Here is an 11532-nt window from a genome sequence, read left to right as displayed (position 1 = left end):
AAACTACAAAAACAATAAAAAAAATGCCTCAAAAAAATTTCGACTTGCATCAATGACCTTAGAATATCGTGACGAATAAAAGAATAAAATTTTACTTCTTTTCGTAACTGTCTGAAAATGGCCAAAATTACGTAAATTCCCCTAAATGGCCGAAAAATCAAGAAAACTATATAAACCATACAAAAAACGCATCAAATTTTTTTTGACTTGCACTAATGACCTTAGAATATCGTGACGAATAAAAGAACAAAATTTTACTTCTTTTTGTTACTATCCGAAAATGGCCGAATATTACGGCAATGCCCTTAAATGGCTGAAAAATCAAGAAAACTCCATAAGCTATATAAAAAACACCTCAAGTTTTTTTTTGAGTTGTACCAATGCCGTAGAATATCATGGCGAAGAAAATAACAAAATTTTACTTCAATTCATAACTGTCCGAAAATGGCCAAATATTACGTAAGTGCACCTAAATGGCCGAAAAATCATGACAACTACATAAACAATACAAAAAACGCATCAAATTTTTTTTGACTTGCACCAATGACCTCAGTATATCCTGACGAATAAAATAACAAACTTTACTTCTTTTTGTAACTGTCATAAAATGGCCGAATATTACGTAAATTTCCCCAAATGGCAAAAAATCAAGAAAACTACATAAACAATAGTCAAAAAAGGCCTCAAAAAAATTTCAACTTCCACCAATGACCTTAGAATATCGTGACAAATAAATGAACAAAACTTTGTTTTTTTTCGTAATTGTCCGAAAATGTCGGAATATTAAGTAAATGCCCCTAAATGGCCGAAAAATCAAGAAACCTACATAAACAATACAAAAAACGCCTCAAAACAATTTCCACTTGCACCAATGACCTTTGAATATCATGACAAATAAAAGAACAAAACTTTACTTCTTCAAAACTGTCCGAAAATGGTCGAATATTACGAAATTCCCCCAAATTGTTGAAAAATCAAGAAAACTACATAAATAATACTAAAAAACGCCTCAATTTTTTTTTGACTTGCACCAATGACCTTAGAATCTCGTGATGAATAAAAGAACAAAACTTTACTTCTTTTAGAACTGTACGAAAATGGTTGAATATTACGTAAATTCCCCTAAATGGCCGAAAAATCAAGAATGCTACATAAACAATAAAAAAAATCTCAAAAGAATTTCGACTTGCACCAATGACCTTAGAATATCGTGACGAATAAAGGAACAAAAGTTTACTTCTTTTCATAACAGTCCGAAAATGGTCGAATATTACATAAATACCTCTAAATGGCCGAAACATCAAGAAAACTACATAAACAATACAAAAAACAGCTCAAAAAAAATTTGACTTACACCAATGACCTTAGAATATTGGAACGAATAAATGAACAAAACTTTATCGCTTTTTGTAACTGTCCAGAAATGGCTGAATATTACGTAAATACCCCTCAATGGCCTAAAAAAAAGAAAACTACATAAACAATACAAAAATACCTCAAAAATTTTTTGACTTGCACCAATGACCTTAGACTATCATGAAGAATAAAAAAATAAAACTTTACTTCTTTTCATAACTGTCCGAAAATAGCCGAATATTACGTAAATTTCCCTAAATGGCCGAAACATCAAGAAAACTGCATAACCAATACCAAACACGCCTCAAAAAAATTCGACTTGAACCAATGACCTTAGAATATTGTTGCTAATTAAAGAACAAAATTTTACTTCTTTTTCGTAACTGTCTGAAAATGGCCGAATATTACATAAATGCCCCTAAATGGACGAAAATTCAAGAAAACTACATAAACAATACAAAAATGCTTCAAATTTTTTTTGACTTGCACCAATGATTTGAAATATCGTGACGAATAAAAGAACTAAACTTTACTTCTTTTCGTAACTGTCCGAAAATGGCCGAATATTACGTTAGTGTCCATAAATGGCCGAAAAATCAAGAGAACTACATAAACAATACAAAAAACACTCCAAATAAATTTTGACTTGCACCAATGACCTTAGAATATCGTGATGAATAAAAGAACGAAATTGTACTTCTTTTTGTAACTGTTCGAAAATGGCCGAATATTACCTAAGTCCCCCTAAATGGCCGAAAAAAAGAGAACTACATAAACAATACAAAAATGCCTCAAAAAAATTTCGATTTGCACCAATGACCTTAGAATATCATGACTAATAAAAGAACAAAACTTTACTTTTTTTCGTAATTTTCCGAAAATGGCTGAATATTACGTAAATGCCCTAAATGGCCGAAACATCGAGAAAACTACATAAACAATAAAAAAAACGCCTCAAAAAAATTACAACTTCAACCAATGACATTAGAATATCGTGACGAATAAATGAATGAAACTGTACTTCTTTCCGTATACGTAAATACCCCTAAATGGCCGAAAAATAAAGAAAACTACATAAAAAATACAAAAACACATCAAAATTTTTTTACTTGCACAAATTACCTTACAATATCATTATGAATAAAAGAACAAAACTTTACTTCTTTTCGTAACTATCCGAAAATGGTCGAATATTACGTAAATGCCTCTAATTGGCCGAAAAATCAAGAAAACTACATAAACAATACAAAAAGATGCCTCAAAAATTATCAACTTGAACCAATGACCTTAGAATATCGTGACGAATAACAGAACAAAACTTTGCTTCTTTTTCGTAACTGTCCGAATATGGCTGAATAATACGTAAATGCCCCTAAATGGTTGAAAATTCAAGAAAACTACATAAACAATACAAAAAAGGCCTCAAATTTTTTTTGACTTGCACCAATGACCTTAGAATATCGTGACGAATAAAAAAAAAAGTTTACGTCTTTTTGTAACGGACCGAAAATGACCGAATATTACGTAAATTCCCTTAAATTGCTAAAAAATCAAGAAAAGTCCATAAACAATATAAAAACGCATAAAAAAATCGACTTGCACCAATGACCTTAGAATATCGTGGCGAATAAAAGAATATAACTTTACTTCTTCTCATAACTATCCGAAAATGAATGAATATTACGTAAATGCCACTAAATAGCCGAAAAATCAAGAAAAGAGAAAATAGTCAAATGCCCCCTTAAGCTATGACCGGATTCTCAACTACACACTTATTCTTTACGGGAGTCCTATCCACCCCCTAAACTGTTTAAAACTAAAATTATCATCACCCTAAATACCTACATGGCAAAGTGAGTGTATTGCACTCTCTTTGAGAGTGTGAACATAAAAAAATAATATTAAAACTTTACTTTTAATATTTTTTCATAAATTTCCGTATTTTTATTTTTTTTTCTCCCTTTTTCTTGTATTTGTTTCTAGTTCTAAATTGTTTTCTTCTTCATACCTATTAGAAGTAGATCATCAATGGCAACCACCAAATTTCATCATCACTCATCATCTTGCCATTACTAATTTTAGCTTCAAATAATATTCTTCAACTTATTTAACAACTGATAATTTCCTTGCAAATCTAATAATGCAACCTAGTTCTTCATCTTCTTTAGAATAATTTCTATAAAAAATTGATGCCAAATCACCTCAACTCTTCTTCAAATCACTCTAAATTCTAGATATAAACTTTTCTCACCGTTTCGATTCCTTTGGTATATTACCCACTTAAAACGGAGATCATTTGTGGCAAGTCGAAATAAGAACTCAAGCTTTTGAACTAACTTTAATGGTGGTTTAAGTTGTGCTTCACGGTTTCAACCTTGAACTTCAATTTTTGGCCACACAAAATTCTTCAAACCATCAACGAAGTCACTTGCTTCCAATTCAACAATATAGATTCAAAAAAATCATATTGAAGCTTACCCATTTCCACGGAAATCCGACATTCTTAGAATTAAAAATTGCAGCTATGAAATCATTTAACCAGTGTTTTTAGCTTCAAACAACTAACAATCAACATTATAATCAACAAAATTCAAATAAGAAGATCAAAAGACACAAATCTATAATTTTTGACCTTTTAACCTTCAACAAAGTTTTTAAATGATGAATCAATAAGGGAAAAACTAAAAAAAAAAAAATTAATAAAATTTCCACCTGTCAAACGCGTTCATTTCACTTATCAACATAAATGTGGTTGTGACTTTTTAGGGGTGTATTTATTTTAATTTTTAACAGTTTAGGGGGGTGATAGGACCCCCGTGAAATACAAGTGTGTAGTTGGAAATTCGAGTATAGGTTAGGGGGACATTTGACCATTTTCTAAAAAACTACATAAACAATACAAAAAATGCCTCAAAAAATTTCAACTTGCACCAATGACCTTAGTATATCGTGTCGAATAACAGGACAAAACTTTACTTCTATTCGTAACTGTCCAAAAATGGCCGATTATTACTTAAATCCCCCCAAATGGACGAAAAATCAAGAAAACTACAAAAACAATAGTAAAACAATGCCTCAATTTTTTTTTGACTTGCACCAATGATCTTAGAATATCATGACGAATAAAATACCAAAACTTTACTTCTTTTCGTAACTATTTAAAATGGCTGAATATTACGTAAATGCCACCAAATAGCTGAAAAATCAATTAAACTACATAAACAAATCAAAAAATGCCTTAATAAATTTTTGACTTGCAACAATGACCTTAGAATATCGTGATGAATAAAAGAACAAAACTTTACTTCTTTTCGTCACTGTTCGGAAATGACCGAATATTACGTAAATGCCCCTAAATGGAAGAAAATCAAGAAAACTCCATAAACAATAAAAAAATACTTCAATTTTTTTTTACCTGTACCGATAACCTTAGAATATCGTGACAAATAAATGAACAAAACTTTACTTCTTTTCTTAACTGTCCGAAATTGGTCGAATATTACGTAAATGCCCCTAAATGGCCTAAAAACAAGAAAACTACATAAGTAATACATAAAACGCCTCAAAAAAATTTGGCTTGCACCAATGACCTTAGAATATCGCGATGAATAAAAGGAAAAAAACTTCGTAACTATTCGAAAAATGGCCTAATATTACGTAAATTCCCCTAAATGGTCAAGAAATCAAGAAAACTACATAACCAATGCAAAAAACGCCTCAAATTTTTTTGATTTGCACCAATGACCTTAGAATTCGTGATGAATAAAAGAACAAAACTTTACTTCTTTTCGTAACTGTCCAAAAATGGCTGAATATTACGTAAATGCCCCTTAATGGTCGAAACAATTACATAAACAATTCAAAAAGTGCCTCAATTTTTTTTGACATGCATCAATGACCTTAGAATATCGCGACGAATAAAAGAACAAAACTTTACTACTTTTTGTAACTATCCAAAAATGGTCGAATATTACGTAAATGCCCCAAAATTTCTGAAAAAACTACATAAACAAAACATAAAATGCCTCAGAAAAATTTCGACTTGCATCAATGACCTAAGAATATCGTGATGAATAAAAAAACAAACTTTACTTCTATTCTTAACTCTCCGAAAATGGCCGAATATTACGTAAATACCCTAAATGACCGAAAAATCAAGAAAACTACATAACAATACAAAAAGCGCATCAAAAAAATTTCGACTTGCACCAATGACCTTATAATATGGTGATGAATAAAAGAAAAAAACCTTATTTCCTTTTGTAACTATCCGAAAAATGGCCGAATATTATGTAAATTCCCCTAAATGGTAAACAAATCAAGAAAACTACATAACCAAAAAAAAAGGCCTAAAAAAATTACGACTTGCACCAATGACCTTAGAATTCGTGACCAATAAACGAACAAAACCTTACTTCTTTTCGTAACTTTCCGAAATGTTCGAATATTACGTAAATGCCCCTTAATGGCCGAAACAATTATATAAACAATACAAAAAATGCCTCAAATTTTTTTGACATGAATCATTGACATTAGAATATCGCGACGAATAAAAGAACAAAACTTTACTACTTTTTGTAACTATCCAAAAATGGCCGAATATTACGTAAATGCCCCTAAATTTCCAAAAAAACTACATAAACAAAACATGAAATGCCTCAGAAATTTTTTGAGTTGCATCACTGACCTTAGAATATCGTGACGAATAAAAGAACAAACTTTACTTCTTTTCGTAGCTGTCCAAAAATGGCCGAATATTACGTAAATACCCTAAATGACCGAAAAATCAAGAAAACTACATAAACAATACAAAAATAGCATCAAACAAATTTTGACTTGCACCAATGACCTTAGAATATCGTGATGAATAAAAGAACAAAACTTTACTTCTTTCGTAATTGTCCGAAAATGGTCGAATATTACATAAATTCCCTTAAATGGCCAAAAAACTACATAAACAATACACAAAATGTATTAGTATTAAGGCATACAATCACTGGAATTTAACAGTCACAACTACTCGAGCAAGATTGTCAAATTAAAACATGCGTATAAACAATCTAATCCTATCCGGCAATGTCATAATACTTTCAAAAAGATGTTGGATATTGCAAATGAGCATAAATTTTTATAAAATAAATTTGGGGCATAGTAAACCGACCTTTTGTGTTGACTACGAAACGATTGAAATGCTAGGCGGCAAGGTAATCCAATTCCGAGCACAAATCAACCAACCAAAATACTCTAAAAGTGCAAGAAATATATAAACTAGAGTGTAGGTATGAGTTTGGGCAGATAAAAAGTGATGGAAAGTGAATGAAGTTGAAACTTTTAAACCTTTGGCTTGCAAAACCGTCCAGTTTTCGCCCACTCGGCGACATTAGTCAAGCTCTCCTAATAACTTGGTGGAACGTCGAATGTTTTAGTTTCCTCACTGAAATTTACAGGACCTCCAGTTAATGTGGGGGTCCCAACGGTGATCTCCATTGAGGTCGCCGACCTCTTTGGCGATTCACCGATTGGACCTGTTGCTCGCCACCCTACACTTTTTCGAACACTTTCCATGCTTCGACCTTTACAAACAACACACCATTATTTTACCATAACACGAATAAAAATAAAAAATGGGTTTCGGGTTGCCTCCCAAACAACGCCTTAGTTAACGTTATGGCACAACGCAAGTTAACGTCTAGTCCTCATCCTCAGAGTCGGCCATGGTGTAACTAGGCGAGTCTCGGCAAACGGTGGATAGCGACCTGATATTAACTGATTTATCTCGGCATCTTGTAGCTGAATTGTCATAGAGTTAGAGGTTGTCGCTTGATTCAGCATGTCGATGTTCTCTTTCATCTCATTCAACATCTTCTCTTGTTCTTCAATTTTTTGTTGGATGAGTGAGAGGAATTCGTCATCTTGTACACCCTCCTTCTTCTTCCTCTTTGTACACTCTCGGAGGGAGAAGTGCTTGTCCTTTTTCAAGGCCTGTGCTTCCAACTCCATGACTCTTTTGGATAAAAAATCCTACTGAGCTAGCAGTGCATCCAGATTTTGTTTCTTTTTGGTTTCCTTGTTAGCTTCAAACATGTGTAACGACCCGCTAGGTCGTTTTGAAAACTAGGACTATTTTGACTCTTTTCGAAAAATTTAAAGGAGTATTTTAAACTATTCGATAACAATGAGTATCTAGTTGATGAATTTTTATTAAATGAGTATTATAGTTGAATAGTTAGTGGGTCACATCCATAATTAATAGTTACCACTTGGCCATGTATTGAATTAAGTTAGAGGGATTAAACGGGTATTGTATCATAACTGGGAAAAAAATATAAGCGAGCAATGGCGGCATGGGCAGAAGAGTTACTCGTGAATCGTGCATTTCAGGTGAAACTTTCAAATTTTATAATAAAGATATATTATGTTTTTCTTAAGATTTAGTGGGATAGTATGGTGCAAACGTGGTAGGGATAGATGTTAGTTAATTGGATTATAGTGGTAGGAGAAAATTTTGTTTGTCTTCTTCGTGTTTAGGACCTATTGTTCATTGCTAATTTTAGTAGTATAATTGATGTAATTAATGAGGTTTAGGGAAAACATTTGGGGGTCATATTGAGGTGCATTAATGGAGGGAGAAACCCTTTTGATTCTGAGGGTCGCCACTGGTTTTGTGACCAGTGGTTGAATTCAATTGTTATTAATTATTTGTCTTATGGTAAATCTAGTTTTAATATAGTGAGATAGGTAATAAATTATTAGATGTATATTATATGATTAGCATTGAACTTGAGATACTTGGAGGGATTGAGGCTTAACACTAGGTTTGAAATTTAGCAAATATGATTCTTGGCATATTATAATTTAATAGCATTATTAGTAATTTATATTAATTATAAACTAAATGAGGATGGCGTGATAAGAATTAATGGGTCAAAGTCTGTGATGGTTAAATATTTGTATTATATTGTTAACAATTAGATTGGTATTAGGAAATAAAAGATGGTTCCAAATTGGAAAATTTAAATGCTGCAACGTTGTGCCTTTTCTGGAATTATTAGGATAGAGGGAAAATCTTTAGGTAATAATTAGGATCCTTATTAATGACTATATTGGAAGGAAACCAGAATGTTTAGATGTTAGGTGTACTATATTATATCAATATTAGTAGATTAAGATATGTGGAGAGATCAAGACTTAACCCTATGCTTGAGATTTAAGAAAATGATAGTAAATTTAGATGAGTATTTGGGGATATAGATAAACATATAGCAATATGGGTGTCTACCAACTCATTCACTTACAAAATATTGCATAATTGGTAGATTGGGAACGTTCAGAAGCTTTGCGAAAAGGGAAGGACAAATCTTGAGGGTTCGTGGCACGTGTTCGGCATTCAAGGTAAGTTAAGCCTTTTAGACTTCGTTGGACGACGTTTTCCTAATTTAAAGATTAAAATAAAAATGGAATAGACAATGGATAAGGGAGAAAGATGGGGGTCTCGTACCAATGATGTGACGGGCATTGGTACGAGTACCGGTGTTATAAAGGGAAAGTCTATTACTATAGAATGCGGATTTTAATCCGAGAATGCCAAAGCATATGGGCGTTAGCTGATATATTATTGTCTGATTATTTGTGTGATTGTGTTCTTATTTGAACCCGTATACTTGTGATGGTTGAGGTGGTTATGTATTACGTTGATACTTGATTGATTTAGATGCATTACCATTCCTTTATTTGAGATTATATTGTGCACATGCATTGACATGAGATTGAGTATAAGTTGGGCACGTGGAGATCGTCCGTGCTGGGGATGGTGAGATTCTAAGATTTTATTTTGGGCACGTGGAGATCGTCCGTGCGGAAATTGTTTGATTTTATGATAGTGCGTTGAGATTATCCGCTCAGACATGTGGAGATCGTCCGTCTCGGTATATGGACCTCGCGAGTCCCCCATGGGTCATGAACTCTCGATGTTTTTCCGAGGAGTATCATGTATATACGGTTGAGAGAGTACTTGATATTCTGAGGCATATCATTCCATGGTGTCATATTGCATTGCATCTCATGTCATCCTTCATTTCTGATGATTATGTGTTTTATTGGTTGTTGGAAAGTACTTGTTATTTGATTTCCTATATTTGATGAAACTTGACTCGTAATTATAATATAGACGTGTATAAATAAATAACATATTTTTCCTTATATGAACTCCCGTCACTACTTCTTCGTTGTCGGTCTATGAGATATATTGGGTACATGTGGTTTCGTACTCATACTACACTTGTTGCCTTCTTTTGTGGTGCAGATTCGATTTCGAGTACGAGCACATCTCGTGGAGCTTTTTGAGTCCGAGCTTGGAGTATCTTGGAGTTGTGGTGAGCTGCTTGGCTATTTCGTGGCCCACACCTCCTTCTACCTTTTATCTATCCTGTTATTTTAGTATTCAGACAGAATATCCCTTATGTTTGGACTTGTCATTTAGTTTCAGACTTGCATCATATTTAGAGGCTCTTGTACTCATGACACAAATTTCTTGGGTAGTATTTTAGCTTTCCGCGGTTCGTATTTATAAGGAACTTAGTGTTGGAATTTTTACTCATTGTTTACCTTTTTACCTCATTAGTTAATCATAATTGGTAAATATGTTGGGTTGGCTTACCTATTGGTTGGGAACATAGGTGCCATCACGACTTGTGAATTTGGGTCGTGACAAATTTGGTATCAGAGCTCTAGGTTCACTGGTCTCACGAGTACAAGAGCAATGTCTAGTAGAGTCTTGCGGATCGATATGATGACGTCCATACCTATCTTCGAGAGGCTATAGGACATTTATGAAAATTTCTATGCTTTCATTCATTATCGTGCACACTTTACCTTGTTGAAATTCTAATCTTTATATCTCATTCTCTCAGATGGTTAGGACTCGTACATCTGCAAGTGGTGATCATGAACCTATTCCTGCGCCTGCTTCTGGGAGCACTATTCGAGGTAGAGGCAGGGGACTAGGTCGAGGTCGAGGTCAGGGTAGGGGTCGTATTGCAGCATCTGTGGAAGGACAAGTACCAATAGCTACCCAGGGCCGTGATAGGACAATACCTCATGATGCAGATGTTATTTATGGGGATGTGCAGTATCGTGTCGATGTGGATGGACTAGCTCAGGCTCCACCCAATATTATTGCTACCCCAGTGCTTCAAGATACCTTGACTCGTATGTTAGGACTTCTAGAGGGGATGACTTAGGCGGGAACTTTGCCTGTCACCTCTGATGCTTTGGAGACTCGTGTTGGTGGTCAGACTCCAGATCTGATGGTTGCTCCAGATTCTCAGACTCCCAGGACTCAGCCAGCTGCTGCTGTAGCTCCCCGTTTAGATAGTACAGAATTTCCAGGTATTGCATCACACTTGGCGAACAGGCCTTCCATGACCATTGATGAACAAAAGATGTTTGGGAGGTTCAGACTAATGAATCCTCCGACTTATACTGGTGACTTAACTGAGGATGCATATGAATTTATTGTTAGTTGTCATGAGAGGTTGCATAATCTTGGATTAGTGGAGTCTCATGGAGTTGACTACACAGCGTTTCAGATGACTGGCTCAGCCAAGCAGTGGTGGAGGGATTATATTAGTAGTAGGCCAACTGGATCCCCTCCACTATCATGGACTCAGTTTACTCAGGTATTTCTAGCCAAGTTTGTTCCACGCAGTAAGAGGGAGCGTAAGAGGGCAGAGTTCGAGGGTTTACAACAAGATGGTATGTCGGTCACAGAGTATGAGGGTAAATTCCATGCCTTGGCTAGGCATGCTTCGATGATACTTCCCACAGAGGCTGAGAGAGTGAGAAGGTTTGTTAAGGGGCTGATTATTCCGATTCGTCTGGGAGTTTCTCAGGTTGCTATTTCTGGTGTGCCGTTCCAGAAGGTAGTAGATGCTGCTAAGGAGTTGGAGATGATTCGACGTGAGGGATTTGAGCAGCGTGAAGGCAAGAGGACTCGTCATTCAGGTGATTATGGTGGGGCTCTGCCTAGGAGTCGAGGTTACTTAGGGAGAGGTTATCACTCTCAGTCTAGCAGATCCATTCATGCTGCTATACCAGCGTCTGAGGCTGGTTACGCTGGGCATAGTTCTTCGAGTTGGGTGCATACTTCACAGGGTTCATCTTCTAGACCTGTAGGCT

The 11532-nt window shown here is 34.7% G+C and overlaps 1 pseudogene; it reads left to right on the top strand.

The window, feature by feature from the left end:
* Window positions 1-10265: 10265 nt before the first annotated feature.
* On the top strand, window positions 10266-11087 carry LOC125819390 (uncharacterized; annotated as a pseudogene).
* The last annotated feature ends 445 nt before the right edge of the window (window positions 11088-11532 follow it).

Source organism: Solanum verrucosum, unplaced genomic scaffold, assembly GCF_900185275.1.
Source record: "Solanum verrucosum unplaced genomic scaffold, falcon-dt-bn FXZP01000244.1, whole genome shotgun sequence".
Lineage (NCBI taxonomy): Eukaryota > Viridiplantae > Streptophyta > Magnoliopsida > Solanales > Solanaceae > Solanum > Solanum verrucosum.
This window is presented reverse-complemented; position numbering and strand designations above follow the sequence as displayed.